General features: G+C 33.2%; 1 pseudogene across 1 annotated transcript; it reads left to right on the top strand.

Annotated features, from left to right (window-relative positions):
• The first annotated feature begins 12,623 nt into the window (after positions 1-12,623).
• On the top strand, positions 12,624-14,033 carry LOC149225106 (receptor kinase-like protein Xa21 pseudogene; annotated as a pseudogene). The gene is made up of 2 exons (XR_016249718.1): positions 12,624-13,170; positions 13,270-14,033. The product of XR_016249718.1 is annotated as a receptor kinase-like protein Xa21 pseudogene (transcript).
• The last annotated feature ends 261 nt before the right edge of the window (positions 14,034-14,294 follow it).

The following is a 14,294-nucleotide window of genomic DNA, read 5'->3' as shown; positions in this document are numbered from 1 at the left end:
AATTAGATTAAAAAAAATATTTTTATGGTTATAGTCATGTTTATATAGAAAAAAAGAGTGTATTTAGAATTTTTTTTGCATGTGTAAGATTTAATAAATAAATAGATAAATTAGCCATTACAACTTAACAAAAAGTTGTATTTTATAAATGAAGATTTCTAATTATTTGCATCCAAGTATTTAACTCTCAATCTTAAGGTTCAAATTCTTACTAATCATACTGTCATAATATTATTTCTTGCTTGCATCCCTCTTAGCTTGAGGGCTCAAGTGAGGTTGTTGGTACTGCTAGTAATGAGGCTCATCAATAGGTAAACTATATGGGTCACATTGCCACTCTCCAGCTTATTAAATTGATTTTTCTCACATTTATTTACATATTTTGTTATATTTTGCTTAGTGAGAAGAGTAAAGGTGAGATACTATGTCATGTGGCCTAATGTGTGTTAAATGCAAGAATTGGAGTAGTTTTCGGTTGACTTAAGTGCAAGAACTTGGAGTAGGCAAGCAAAAGAGATTTTAGGAGTTGGTCTCCCTCCTTGACTCCTCAAATCATTCGAGGATTCCTCCACCATATCTCATAAGCTCGGTGTCACTAGCAACCAAGCAAGCCGAGTCCATTGGCAGCTAAACCAATGACAGCCAAGGGAGAGTTATTCTCGAGTTAGGGAGCCAAGCCTCCCTATTTTATAGGGATTTGTTGGTAGCTCCAGTTTGTATAAATAAGAGAGCCAAGGGATTCATTAGGATTCGTTTTTTTGTTGTAGCCAAGAGGTCATTTGAGCTAAAACATTGTGACTGTTATCGTTATGTTCTACTTGACATTTTAATGATAATGAGAAATTCTACATTGATTCAACACCGAGTTGACTCAGAGGGTTGAAACTCTTGGGTTAGGGCCCAACCCTAGTAGCAAAATTTCCTCTTTTTGTAGCTATATTCTTAGCTTAAAATGATAGTTAGGTGTTGAGTTTCTTTTATTTTTTTATTAGCTTAACAAGTACTCAAATTGTTATTCAAGCTTGTTTCCATTAGTTTGAAGAGGTAGATTAGTGTTGCATTTTAGTGGAGAAATTATACCAGAAAAGTTGGTGATAGTGGCCCCTACATCATTTCCCTCGTGGGATCATGACTAGACAACCCCACTCTCACAGCCCCAAAAACAGAGTTGACTTTTGATCATTCTATAGATTAGGTTTAATTATTAGTTAGATCATTGTTTATGATTTCTTGGAAGCACCTACAGTTGTTATCTTGTTTTCTTAAGTTTGTTTTAGCTTAAAAAGCAATCCATATCATATATCTAGTCCTAAACAATAGATAGATTAGCTTCCTCAAATTCAATTCATATTTTCCATGTGGACATGTAGTGATGCATACATGAAAAGAGAAATAGGTTTTGTTGCAGGGATTGTTGATCTACAGGAAGGGACTCATCCAACCAATTTCAACTAAGTCTTCTCCACCTTCTGTCAAGGCAAACCATCCCATAGTCTGAACCTATGTTTTCCAACCATCATGAGCAGCCACCTTAGGCAAATCCAACCTCCTTGGAGTGTTGGGCTTAGCCTTGGGTAATGTGCACCTTCCCTGCACCTTATATAGTTGTCATACAAACCTCCAACACTTCATCTCACTATTCTTGCCCTCCAAAACCCTTCAGATAAATTCTTTTAGTAGTTCAGGACATCTTGTAGCAAATTAGGACATCCTGTAGCAGTTTCTTGTAGTGGCTACAAGATCTTCTGTAGCAGCCTGTTTTGACCTTGTTTTGACCATAAATGATGGGATAACCTAGTACAGGAGTAGTTTAACACCTCAACTTGCATTCCATGCCCATGACTGCCCCCTAAACCAGTCTTCCCATTCCTTTCCCTCCTGCAAGAACAAATAACATTGGCATTTAGATTTATGAAGTTAGCACTTAAAGACTCTTCTTATTTGCAGATGTAAATGAGATACTTAATGCATGCATGTGTGAATTTTGAGACGATAGAGTAACATTCCATTTCTAAGTAGTCCTAATAGTTAGATGATCAATTGCAAGCTTAGCATAGTTTCCTTTCTGCAAAGCGATTTGTGTCATTCCATAGCTAGATGATTTATGGCATTACATAGAATTTACCATTTGGCCGCTTTCATTTCTTGAACAGACAAGCATTTAATTTCATGAATTAGAACTAGCTTTACATTCACTGCCAGTATTCAGACTCCTTTTAGTCAATAGAGGATTGGTCTGCAACCCTAATGGTTAAGTGTCCCAGTTGAGAAGTGACATGAGTATAATGATGCATTTGTTGTGTATATAGCAATGTCACCTCCAATTTTTTATGAAACCCCAAGTTGATAAAGTAAATTTGGTAGCCCTAGGAGTTGCAACATACTTGCTGCAATACTAAGGCTCATCAGCTAGCTCATAGGTATACTCACTTAAGGCTAACTCATGCATATTTACTTAAGGTCATCCCACGGGTATACTCACTTAAGATTTCACAAGGCTTGAATTCGATACAACAATATTAATAGGCACAAATTCATTACAACAATATTTAGCAAGGTGATGCAAGAACATTAAAGCTTCCCAAAGCCATCTAGCTTTTTGAAGAAAAGCTCAAAAAGGGGATTAAACATTTAAAATGAATTTGGATTCCTTATTTGTAAATAATATTTGTTTCTTATATTATTATAGGATGTATGAGTCATAGGTTTAGAAAATCTACGGATAGGTAAGATTTTTTCCATAAGGAAAAAACTAATTTACCTTGAAAATAATGAGATTTATAGGAAATAGATCATGAGAACTTTAGGGAACAAATCGAGTGATTTATGGATGTAGGAAAAATATACTTTTCTTGTAATTTTGTATTTAATCATTGTAAGCTGAAGGGAAAAGCGAATGACCAAATGAATGTAGAATCAGGCCAAGAGAGAAGTGAGAGTTTTAATATGTATGTACAGAGTTATTAAATGATATGAGATTTAAATATCACAAGTGAGGGTGCATAGATATTTTATGTGTCTTTCTATTGCATGAACAAATAACAAGATCAAAAAGTGTTTAAAGGTGTATGGGCACCTTGATGTCTGTATTGCATTGAAATCCCAGAAATAGAGAGTCAAAACTGGCATGAAAAGTGAGTTTTCTTGCACTAAGTGGTATTAGAGCTAGAAAGCTCTTGGTGGGAAGATCGAAGAAAGGTAGAGCTTACAGAACTTTCATATGATATGAATTGGTGAGATATGACAAGTAAAGCTTTGATGTTGTAATTAATTTTATCAGAAGATGATATTTGCAAGTTGCTCATTTTTGAAGAGGAAGAAGAACACTTATGTTCTTTAAAAGTTACAAGGAAAGGGATTTTTCTACTTTGGGAGTAGAAAATTGTAAAAGACGACGAATTCTGCAACATGAAACTTATAGAGAGACAAGAAACAATCCCAGGAATGAATTTGGTAGAATTTAAAGAAGTGTAGATCATATATTGTCTAATAATGTAAGATCTCTGTGTTTTTTTAAAATTGAATTTGTCAAATGTTAATTTGCAGGTAGAAGCAATTGACAGAAGGATATTATGGTAGAAGAACCTTACAACATAGAGTTGTGATAATTCTAGTTGAGGTTGGAAAGAGGGAGAAAAAGGAAATTTCTCAAGAGAAGTGCAAAAGCCTAGAGAAGAGGAAGCTCAAAGAGAACATTCTAGAGAAAAGACCTTAAGGTTACCCAAAGTCGAAGTTCAGAGGAGGAAACTGGTGAGGTACTTGTAGCAGGGTGAAACAAACATGCTATTATGGAGGCTTAGTGGACAAGGACAAGTTCATAAAAGACAAGAGAAAAGGAAGATGACTATAAAAGGTCATAAAGAAGGTTCAAGGGAACACCACAACAGAAGGAAAGAAGATGTCAAGGTTAAAGACATCAACAGGAAGATGAGTGATGAAGAGTTTGATAAGGAACTCACTGAGATGAAGGCATGAATGAATGTGCTTATGGATATGCTACAACAAGATGTTGAAGACCAAAGATTCAAATGGGTGCTACAGAAAAAGGTGAAGTGGCACAAGTTACAAGTGAAGATGAAACATAGGTTAAGTAGTCAACATAGGAGCGAAGTGCTCAAGGAAATCAAGATGAATGTGGTGAGGATGATGAGAAGAGATATGTAGATGATCTTTACAACTATTTGGAAAAATCATAATAGTATGAGGAATTGATGACTTGGTAATGGAATGAGATAATAAATTCTTATGATTTTAAAACTAATGATTTTTGTATGGTTACAGGCATTGATAAAGCTGTAAACTCACTCAACCTACCATACATGACAAATAAGGCGAAAGTATGATTTTTTGAAAGCACAAGAGAAGAAGCCCGTGTGATGTAGCTCAAATTCCAATTACCTTGTTATGAAGTAATATGTAAAGCATGAGATTTAAAGTTCAAATCCATGTGGGTTAGACCAACAAGAAAAAAGCATAAGAGAAGAACATACACATATTTTTATTATGGAGGAATATAAAACATCATTGTTTCATAAGGACAGTTAGAATGGAAATAATACACAGTGGGTAAATACAGTTGATGGTGTACAATTGCAAGAAAATGTTAGTGAAGAAAACATGGAAAATTTGGTTCATGGAGATAGTTGAAGCAAGAATAGAGAGAAGCATTGAGATGAAATTCTCATGAAATTTGAGGAGGAAAGAAAATTTTTGGAAATGTTATTAAGAGAACCTAAGATTACAATGAGAGAGGAGAAATGTTCAATAATGTCTAGCAAGGAAGAGGTGCCTATTACTTCTAAGGAAACAAGGGTGAATTTTAGTTTTCAAACTAATTATATTCTTGCAGGTACAAAGAAAAATGATGAACATGAAGCTATAATACAAGAGATAGAATCTATGCTATCTCCTAGATATGAAGACAAAGGACAATAATGGAAATTAGAAGAAGCTGAGATGAGCGAAGATGATGCAAGTTTTCCTCACGAAAATGAAATTTTATTTTATTTTCAATAACAAGATACAAACTAGGAAATTGTTTTGTAGGATAATCAAGAGGATAATCAGTAGACTACAAAAGGAAAACAGGAAGATCTAGAAGAATTTAATGAGAAAAGTATGTGTTGTAGTGAATGTTTATAAAATGGAAGTCAATATTTCATAAAGTAGTCATGGAGAAGGCATTCAAGTGTCTTACACATCTTTGAAAAAATGTGTGATTATGGAGATAATCAAATGGGAATGGTAACCATAAAAATTTTAAATTCCAAAATATCGATGCAATTAAGCAATGTTAGTAGTGTGTTCTAGCAAAGGCATAAGTTGGAAATTGAAATTGAATAAATAAGGATGTTGATGAAGAAGAGACATAAAAAGAGTTATTGTAGGAAGAAGGAGACACCCATCAACATGATACAGTTGATTTTACATCAAAAAAATTATTGGGAGACTACAACATAAGATTTGGAAGCTTGGAAGTTTGAAGACAACTGCAGTAGTAGGACAACAACACAAAGAAAATAATGGACAAACACAAAACAAATTTTGGGATCCTGAAGGATTCGAGAATTAATGACACTCCTTTCTTCGACTAGTTCTTCATTTATCCCCGATCTTCTCATCTTTGTGCTAATTTTTCCTCTTCATTCAAACTCCTATCTTCTCCAAATATCCCTAGCTTATTGCTTAGGGCCACCATGAGGAGGTGTACATTGCGCTTTATATCTGTGACTTGTTGTTCGAACCGTGAAAACCTCACTTCTGCAAGATCACGAGGTTCATTTACAGATTCGTTGGTCATGATTAGGGTTTTACAATTTTCGACCCCGCTGACCTAAATCCCCTGCAAATATCCAAAAATACCCAAAGAAACTTGCTCTGATACTAATTGATCTGTAAATTGTCGTGGATATTCCACTAGACAGTTCGTCACAACAAATATGATAATAATATATTAAAATACTGAAATTTTACACTATTACAGTTTATTAAACTTTAAGATCTATGGATTTAACTGTAATTAGTGCATGCATGCGTATGAAAATTATGCAAAAAAGTAGAGAATGACAAATAAGCTCACACACACATAAGACACAAGATATGCTTTATGGGAAACCCTTTCGAGAGAAATAACTTGCACATATCCTCTCTGTGTGCTCTACCTCCTATCTCTGGTAACTATCTTCTCAGCTATGGAACAAAGTTCTCTTGAAAGAATGGAATGTCTCTTCCTCTTAGTGGCCTGGTTATAACATAACCCGATAACCTACCAGTGGAAAAGTTTGACTACATCAACTCTTAACTAGAGTTACAATATAGGCTCTTCTAGAGACTTTTACATCACAAACACATGGCTAGCCCATTTTCCAGGAATAATGGTAGCTGACGCGACATCCTCCCGAACTATAGGTGTGAAAACAGGAAGGTCAACTTCTAAGTGGCATAAATTTTGCATATAGACTCTTATTGACGCGCTTCTTGCGTCGTTGGAAAGGTCTATGTGTGTAGACTAGCATGAAAAGGCGCAACATTAAAGAGACAAATTTTTACCCCCAAAAACGTCATTTCATGCCTCAAAACGATCCTAGAAGGTTTTAGACCATGTTTCGCCAAACAAGGCCACACAGTTATGAAGTAGCTTCAAATATTTTTTACATTTATTTATTCATATGTTTCAAACACCTTTTTATATATATTTCAACACAGTATAAGTATGTTGGATCGATAACCGAGACCCAAAACCAATTCTTAGTAATGTAGTGTAAAAGGCTAATTAATAATTTAAGTGATTAATTTGTTAAATAAAAAATTATTTCTATCTTAAATATAAATATAATGATTTATTAGTGAACGCTAACCTAATTATGAAATTAAATTAAAATATTTTTCTAAAGAATTAAGATTCTACTTAATATTTTATTTGAAAAAAAGTTAATTTTTTTTTTTTAAAATTATTATTTATTAATTAATATTTAATATAATTATATATTCTTATGAAAAGTAAATAAATTTAAAATTCAATTATATTAATAATTTTCAACATAATTCATATATATATATATATATATATATATTATATATATATATATATATATATATATATATATAATTATTGTTTTTAAATATAAATTGCGAGAGAAAAACCATAGTGGCAAGATATTGGTGCACACTCCATCCACTCTTCTTTGTCTTCTTTGTCTTGATGATGATAGGTGAAATGCTCACTAAAAAGGCCAGGCTTTACTTTGCCCCATGTACCTTTTACATTCAGAAGAAATAATCCAACATGAATAATTGTGAAAACTTGCATCTATATATTAATATTATTATTTCTTTGATGATGACTAGAGTGTTTACCCAAAATAATAGGTTTTTCTTTTGTCCACACACCATTTATGTCCCAGAACAATAATAAAATATAAATAAATGTGAAAACCTACACTTATACAACAACATGAATAATTATAAAAACCTACATTTATATATTAATATTATTAAATAATTATAAAAACACATTAAATATATTTTATAATAATATAAGATTCGAGATAATTTAAAAATAAAATAAAATAAAATCAATATTCAATCTTATAAATGTTTTATTTTTATTTTTATTCCTAAAATTCATACTTTAGTTTGAAATCAATATGGTTTTGATAAAGCTAATTACAATCAATGCTAATAATGACAAATGATATAAGTTTTTATGTAATTGCAGAAAATGTGAAATGAACAAATATTGAATCATGTGATACTCAATTATGTGCAATTTAATTTATTTAGAAAATATTTTAACCTTAATATTGAGTTAGTGAAAATTTTGAAATAAAATATTAATATTAATATTAAATATGAAATAATAATACATTAATGTAGTTATATAAATTAAATGATTAGTAAATATTGATATGTACTAATTTATAATAAATATTAATACACTTACTTTATGATATATTTTAATGATGATGATGATACTTGACATTTTTGTTTGTGGGACAAGGGGGTCTACCAAGGCATACATACTCTACTCCTACTCCCTTTTTTGTGGATAAGGAGGTCTACAAAGGCATACATACTCTAACCCCTCTAGTTTTGAACCTGTGATCTCTTAGGCGGAAACACATGCTCTTAACCATTAGACCCACTCAAATTGTATATATATATATATATATATATATATAACAATTTTTTTAACTAGAAAGATTCACTTCCATTTGTAAATAGGTTTTGTTACAATAACATAAACCAATAATATAGCTTATTAATATTACATGCCTAAAAAACCATAAATCATTTTATAACAAAGAATTTTATATATATCTTATTTTAATTTATTTTTACAATGTTTTTTTTAATTAAATTGAAACGTAAAAAAACATAACTATTTTTAAGATAAACCTCAACAATGTATCCTAACTACTCTTAAGAATATTTCGTGAATATTTTGTGGAGAGTAATTAACTAAATTAAAATTATAAAAGCCTATTTCAAAATACCTCTAGCTCAATAAATGAGATGCCATCCAACTTGTTATGATGCATTTAATACTTTATAATAATAATAATAATAATAATAATAATAATAATAATATCCATTTTCAAGGTCAAAGCGAAGCGAGACACTAAATTGGTGTATGAGACCCCCTTGTTTGTGGGACAAGGGACCCACCTCCGCACAAGGGAGAATAATTAACTAAATTAAAATTCTAAAAGCCTATTTCAAAATACCTCTAGCTTAATAAATGAGATGCCATCCAACTTGTTATGATGTATTTAATACTTTATAATAATAATAATATCCATTTTCAAGGTCACAGCCAAGCCATACACTAAATTGGTGTATGAGACCCCCTTGTTTGTGGGCAAGGGACCCACCTCCACGCAGGGGGGAGTAATTAACTAAATTAAAATTCTAGAAACCTATTTCAAAATACCTCTAGCTTAATAAATGAGATGTCATCCAACTTGTTATGATGTATTTAATATTTTGTAATAATAATAATAATAATAATATCCATTTTTAAGGTCACAGCCAAGCCAGACACTAAATTGGTGTATGAGAGCCCCTTGTTTGTGGGACAAGGGACCCACCTCCACGCACGGATTTGATTGCTAAGTCTACAAAGACATATATACTCTATCTCCCTCTGGTTTTGAACCTGTGACCTTTGGACTTTTTTTTGTATTTTTTTTCTTGTTAATTTTGTTTAAGATCTAGTAAAGAATTTCTTGAAATCATAAGTTTTAGTTTTGAAATCTATATAAATATGAATGTTTCCAAAATTTTAACCCTCAATCTATTTATACATTCAAAAATATATTTTAAATAACAAAAACTATAATCTCATCTACATTTATATAACAAAATTTTAACTAAAATATAAAATATAAAATTATTAAATTAAATCATTATAAAATAATTTTGAAATTCAAAAATTATTTATTTACATTTTAAATTTAATAAAATTAAGCAATTCATCCCAACTAAATTAATTTTACATTTAGCAATTCCCTTCTACTTTATAAATGTTTTCCTTACTATTTTCATAAGTTACAATGGTGGAATCTTTTTTAGTATTTTATTTTATGTTTAGTTTGTATTAAATATATATATTTTTAAATATTTAGTTGAATTAAAGTTTGGACTAATTTTGTTGAATACATATTTTAATCATAATTTGAAATTTAATACATTAAACTTAAATAAATTTAAGTTTTATATGTAATTTTTTTTCCCTTTTACCTAATCAGAATTTACAAAACAAACGTACATTCCACATTAATTAAATTAAATTAATTATTTTATTTGTTTTGCCTGTGAAAAAAAAACCATATATATATTAATTAAATTTTGTTCTCTTACATTTTCAGATAGAATTTACCAACAAATCTACACGCGTATGTTAATTAAATGTTTTCAATTACATTTTCAAATAGGATTTTGATCAGGGTTGGAATTTTTTTATTCTTCTTCTTTACTACGCTGGTTTGTCTAATATTTATGTTCTACATTTTTAGCTCTGGTGGGCAAATATGTTGACTTGACTTTGTTACCGGCGGGCTCCGTGTTAGTGTTTTGTGACCGTGAAAGGGAAATTAGTCTAAATTGATGTGCGCTTCAAAGCCCTGCGTATTGACGAAAGGAGCACAAGCGACAATTGCATCGAATTGATTTGATTTTGACACTAAGAAAACGAGGACGAAAGGGCGAATATATCGGCTTCTCTCCGTGTTAAATAGGCGTAAGATTGCGCATAGAACGCAATGGTATTTCTCCTCGTCCCAATTACCTCCTCCCTGTTTCCATTTCCATTTGGAACATGGCGATGCTCTGTTTCTCTTTTCCACTTTCTCTGCTCTTCTCGTTTCTCTTCCTTTCCTCCTCCGCTCATACATTTCATGATGATCGACAATCCCTATTGGAGTTCAGGTCGCTCATCACCCACCATCCCAATCAATCCATGGCTGATTGGAGTTTAGCCGTCCCCTTGTGCAATTGGAGTGCGGTTACCTGCACCCACCGCCATCCATTGGACAGAGTGACCACGCTCAACCTCACTGCCATGGGTTTGCAGGGCACCATTTCTCCTGCCGTCGGCAATTTGTCGTTTCTCCACTCCCTCGATCTTTCTAGAAATAAGCTTCACGGTCATATCCCACTTCAAATGGGGCGCCTCTTTCGGTTGAGAACACTCACGTTGTCTTTCAATCAGCTGGACGGAAGCATCCCCATGGAGTTGGGTTCTCTTACACGTCTACAATTCCTAAACTTAGCAGTAAACAGCCTCACAGGTACCATTCCCTCTTTCATAGGCAACTTTTCATCGTTGACTGTTTTGGCTTTAGGAAGAAATAGTCTCACCGGTGCCATTCCTCCACAACTGGGTTTGCTCACAGGTTTAGAAACACTTGAGCTATCAGAAAATGAATTGTCTGGGACCATTCCTACTTCTTTGTCAAATATCTCTACTCTGACTCATTTGGATATTTTCAGTAACAAACTTAGTGGCATGATTCCACACGAATTGGGTCTGCTCAACAGTCTGCAAGTACTTATTGTCAATGGCAATGAATTGTCTGGTACCATTCCCACCTCTTTATCAAATATTTCTGCTTTGATCTACTTGGACATTTCTGAAAACAAACTCACTGGCACCATTCCAGAAGATTTGGGTCTGCTCACCAATCTGCAAGTGCTTTCTCTAAATGAGAATGAATTGGTAGGCATCATTCCCAGTTCTCTGTCAAAAATATTTAATTTGAATAGTCTTTATTTATGGGGAAATAAACTAACTGGAAACATACCAAATTCTATTGGAAATTGTTCCAAGCTCCAGATACTATCATTAGGCAACAATAAGTTGAGTGGGAGTGTGCCAGTAGAGTTGGGTAACTTATTACTCCTTGAACGACTAGATTTACAATCTAATCAACTTGATAGCGGAACCACTACAACCATGCCTTTTCTTGTATTTCTTACCAATTGTTCCCATTTGCAAGATCTAGATTTGAGTGACAATAAACTAAGTGGTGTTTTGCCCCATGTGATAAGCACACTTTCTGTCAATTTGTCTTACTTGTCTTTCTCAAGCAACATAATAGAAGGAAACATCCCTCCACATATTGGCAATCTGAGCAGCTTGAACTTTCTAAATTTAAGTGGAAATCTTTTAAATGGCAGTATACCACCATTAAGTAACCTTGAAAAAATAGAAAGGCTGGATTTAGGAAACAATAGGTTAGAAGGAAATATTCCCAATGATTTGAAACAATTAAAACATCTTGGTCTTCTAGATATCAGTAGAAACATGTTTTCTGGAAAAATTCCAGATTCCTTACACCATCTTGAACAACTAAGGATCCTTTCTCTTCATCACAACTATTTTTCAGATAAAATACCTACCAGCTTAGGAGATTGTAGAAATTTGGCATTACTTGACTTGTCTCACAATAGACTTAGAGGAAAAATACCACCAGAAGTCGCCACTCTTCCTTACTTGAACCTTTATTTAAATTTGTCATCGAATTTTTTGGATGGACCCGTGCCTCCTGAGATTGGGAAACTTGGAAATGCTTTAGCTATAGACATATCTGCAAATCTATTAACCAGTTCCATTCCACCAACACTTGGAAGTTGCACTGCACTCGAATCATTAAATCTATCCAACAATTCCTTAGAAGGTTCTATTCCAGATTCACTTGGATATTTACAAAATCTCATGAACTTGGATCTCTCTTCCAACTCCCTCTCAGGTACAATACCCACTACTCTCAACGAGTTGAAAGAGCTCCAGTATTTGAATTTATCTTTTAACAATCTTAGAGGAGAAATATCAAAAGGAGTGTTTTCTACAAATCATACCATTATCATATCCTTGAATGGAAATTTGGGTCTGTGTGGGCTACAAGTATTTTCCTTGCCAGCATGTCCAGCACCAAAAAATCATTTTGATATTTTGAGAAAAGTAATATTGCCAATTGTGGGTGGTATTGGATTTGTACTATGTTGTCTACTTTTGAGATTCCTCTCAAGAGGGCATATAAGAATCTTTTATTTTCAACAAGTTATTTCCCATAAGTCAGAGCATGAGAGTATATCATATCAAGAACTTTATAGAGCAACTAATGGATTCACTGAGGCAAACAAACTTGTTGGGGAAAGGCAATTTTGGATCAGTGTATAAAGGAATTTTGAGTGATGGCACATTGGTTGCTGTGAAGATTTTCCATTTACAAAATGACCAAGTTGTAAAGAGTTTTGAAGCAGAGTGTGATGCATTGCAAAAGGTTCGACATCGAAATCTTGTGGGAATCATAGCTTCATGTTCCAACCTGCATTTCAAAGCTTTAGTGTTTAAGTTTATGTGTAATGGAAGCTTAGAGGAGCATTTATATCCTAATAAAGATGACAACAATGATGAGTATATCTGTGGGTTGGGATTGAGAACACGATTGGATATTGCCATTGATGTGGCCCATGCCATGGAATATCTTCATCATGATTCTTTTGTCCAAGTAGTGCACTGTGATATAAAACCAGGCAATGTGTTGTTGGATGAAGACATGGGCGGCCATGTAACAGATTTTGGGATTGCAAAATTAGTTGGTGCAACCTCTAGTGAGTCACTTACAACAACTGCTCTAAAAGGATCGATGGGCTACATTTCCCCAGGTATGGTGTTTTTAAAACGTTATATTTATTTGTATTTTCTTCACAACAATCATATATAGACTTGTGAATAACTTTTGTTCAAGGTTTTCTTGAATGCAGAGTATGGATTGGGTGAGAGGGTTTCCACTCAAGGAGATGTTTATAGTTATGGCATTCTGTTATTGGAAATGCTTACTAGAAAAAGGCCAACTAGTGAAATGTTTGTAGGAGACTTGAACTTGCATAAGTGGGTGAACTTAGCATTTCCAAATAGAGTGAAAGAGGTAATTGACAGTGATCTCTTGAGGGAGATGGATGGAGATGGAATTGGAGAAAATGATGCATATAAATGCATAGTTTATTTCCTACATGTTGGTTTGCTATGCTCAAAAGATTCACCTGGAGAACGTCCAACTATGAGAGATGTGTCAACTATGTTGGAGAGACTTAGAAAGGATTTGGTGGAAAATAGTGTTGCTGAAAGGAATTTAAAACGAAGCATATCTGCTATGCTTGCCGATGAATGCAATAAGGAATAATGCAGTGGCATCAAATGATCCAAATTTTGCATTTTAGCCTATGAAGATGTCAGACTTTGGAAAAGAATAGTTTTACACTAAATGCTTTTGTAACTAAAGAGATTGTAGAACTAGATGTCTTGATGTGTTTCAATTGTCCATCCATTAATGGAGGAATGGAGGGAAAAGGTTGTATGGATTCATCTCATGAAAATTCATTCTGTTATTCTTAAGCATCTCTGAAATTGGTGAAAGCTGCCTATGAAAATATTGCTCTTTCACCCTTGTTTGCTGTCAAAGCTCTCACATATTCCGTTTACTAAAAGCTTTGTAGTTGGCCTCACATCAAATTCTTGTATTTTTCGTTGCATGGAAGTGAAGGATAGATGCTGTTTCTTTTCATTGCAATGCGCATTGCATCCAAATTTCTAATGCTTCTATGTCAATATGTAGGGCTCTCTAGAAATTCTCTCCACTTTTATTGCTATGGACATTCACTGAAATTTGTATGTACTTGTTTTTGTATAGTCTGGACTCTGGCGTGAGTGAAGCTCACGTCATAGCCATGACATAGAAAAATAATATCAGTAAATGACAAAAAAAACTAAAACCATGTCATATAATTTC

This window comes from Pinus tabuliformis, chromosome Q, assembly GCF_031772625.1.
Source record: "Pinus tabuliformis cultivar Carrire ecotype Pingquan chromosome Q, CPIR1, whole genome shotgun sequence".
In the NCBI taxonomy this organism is placed as follows: Eukaryota; Viridiplantae; Streptophyta; class Pinopsida; order Pinales; family Pinaceae; genus Pinus; species Pinus tabuliformis.
The sequence above is the reverse complement of the archived record's forward strand: the minus strand, read 5'-3'. Positions and strand labels throughout refer to the sequence as shown.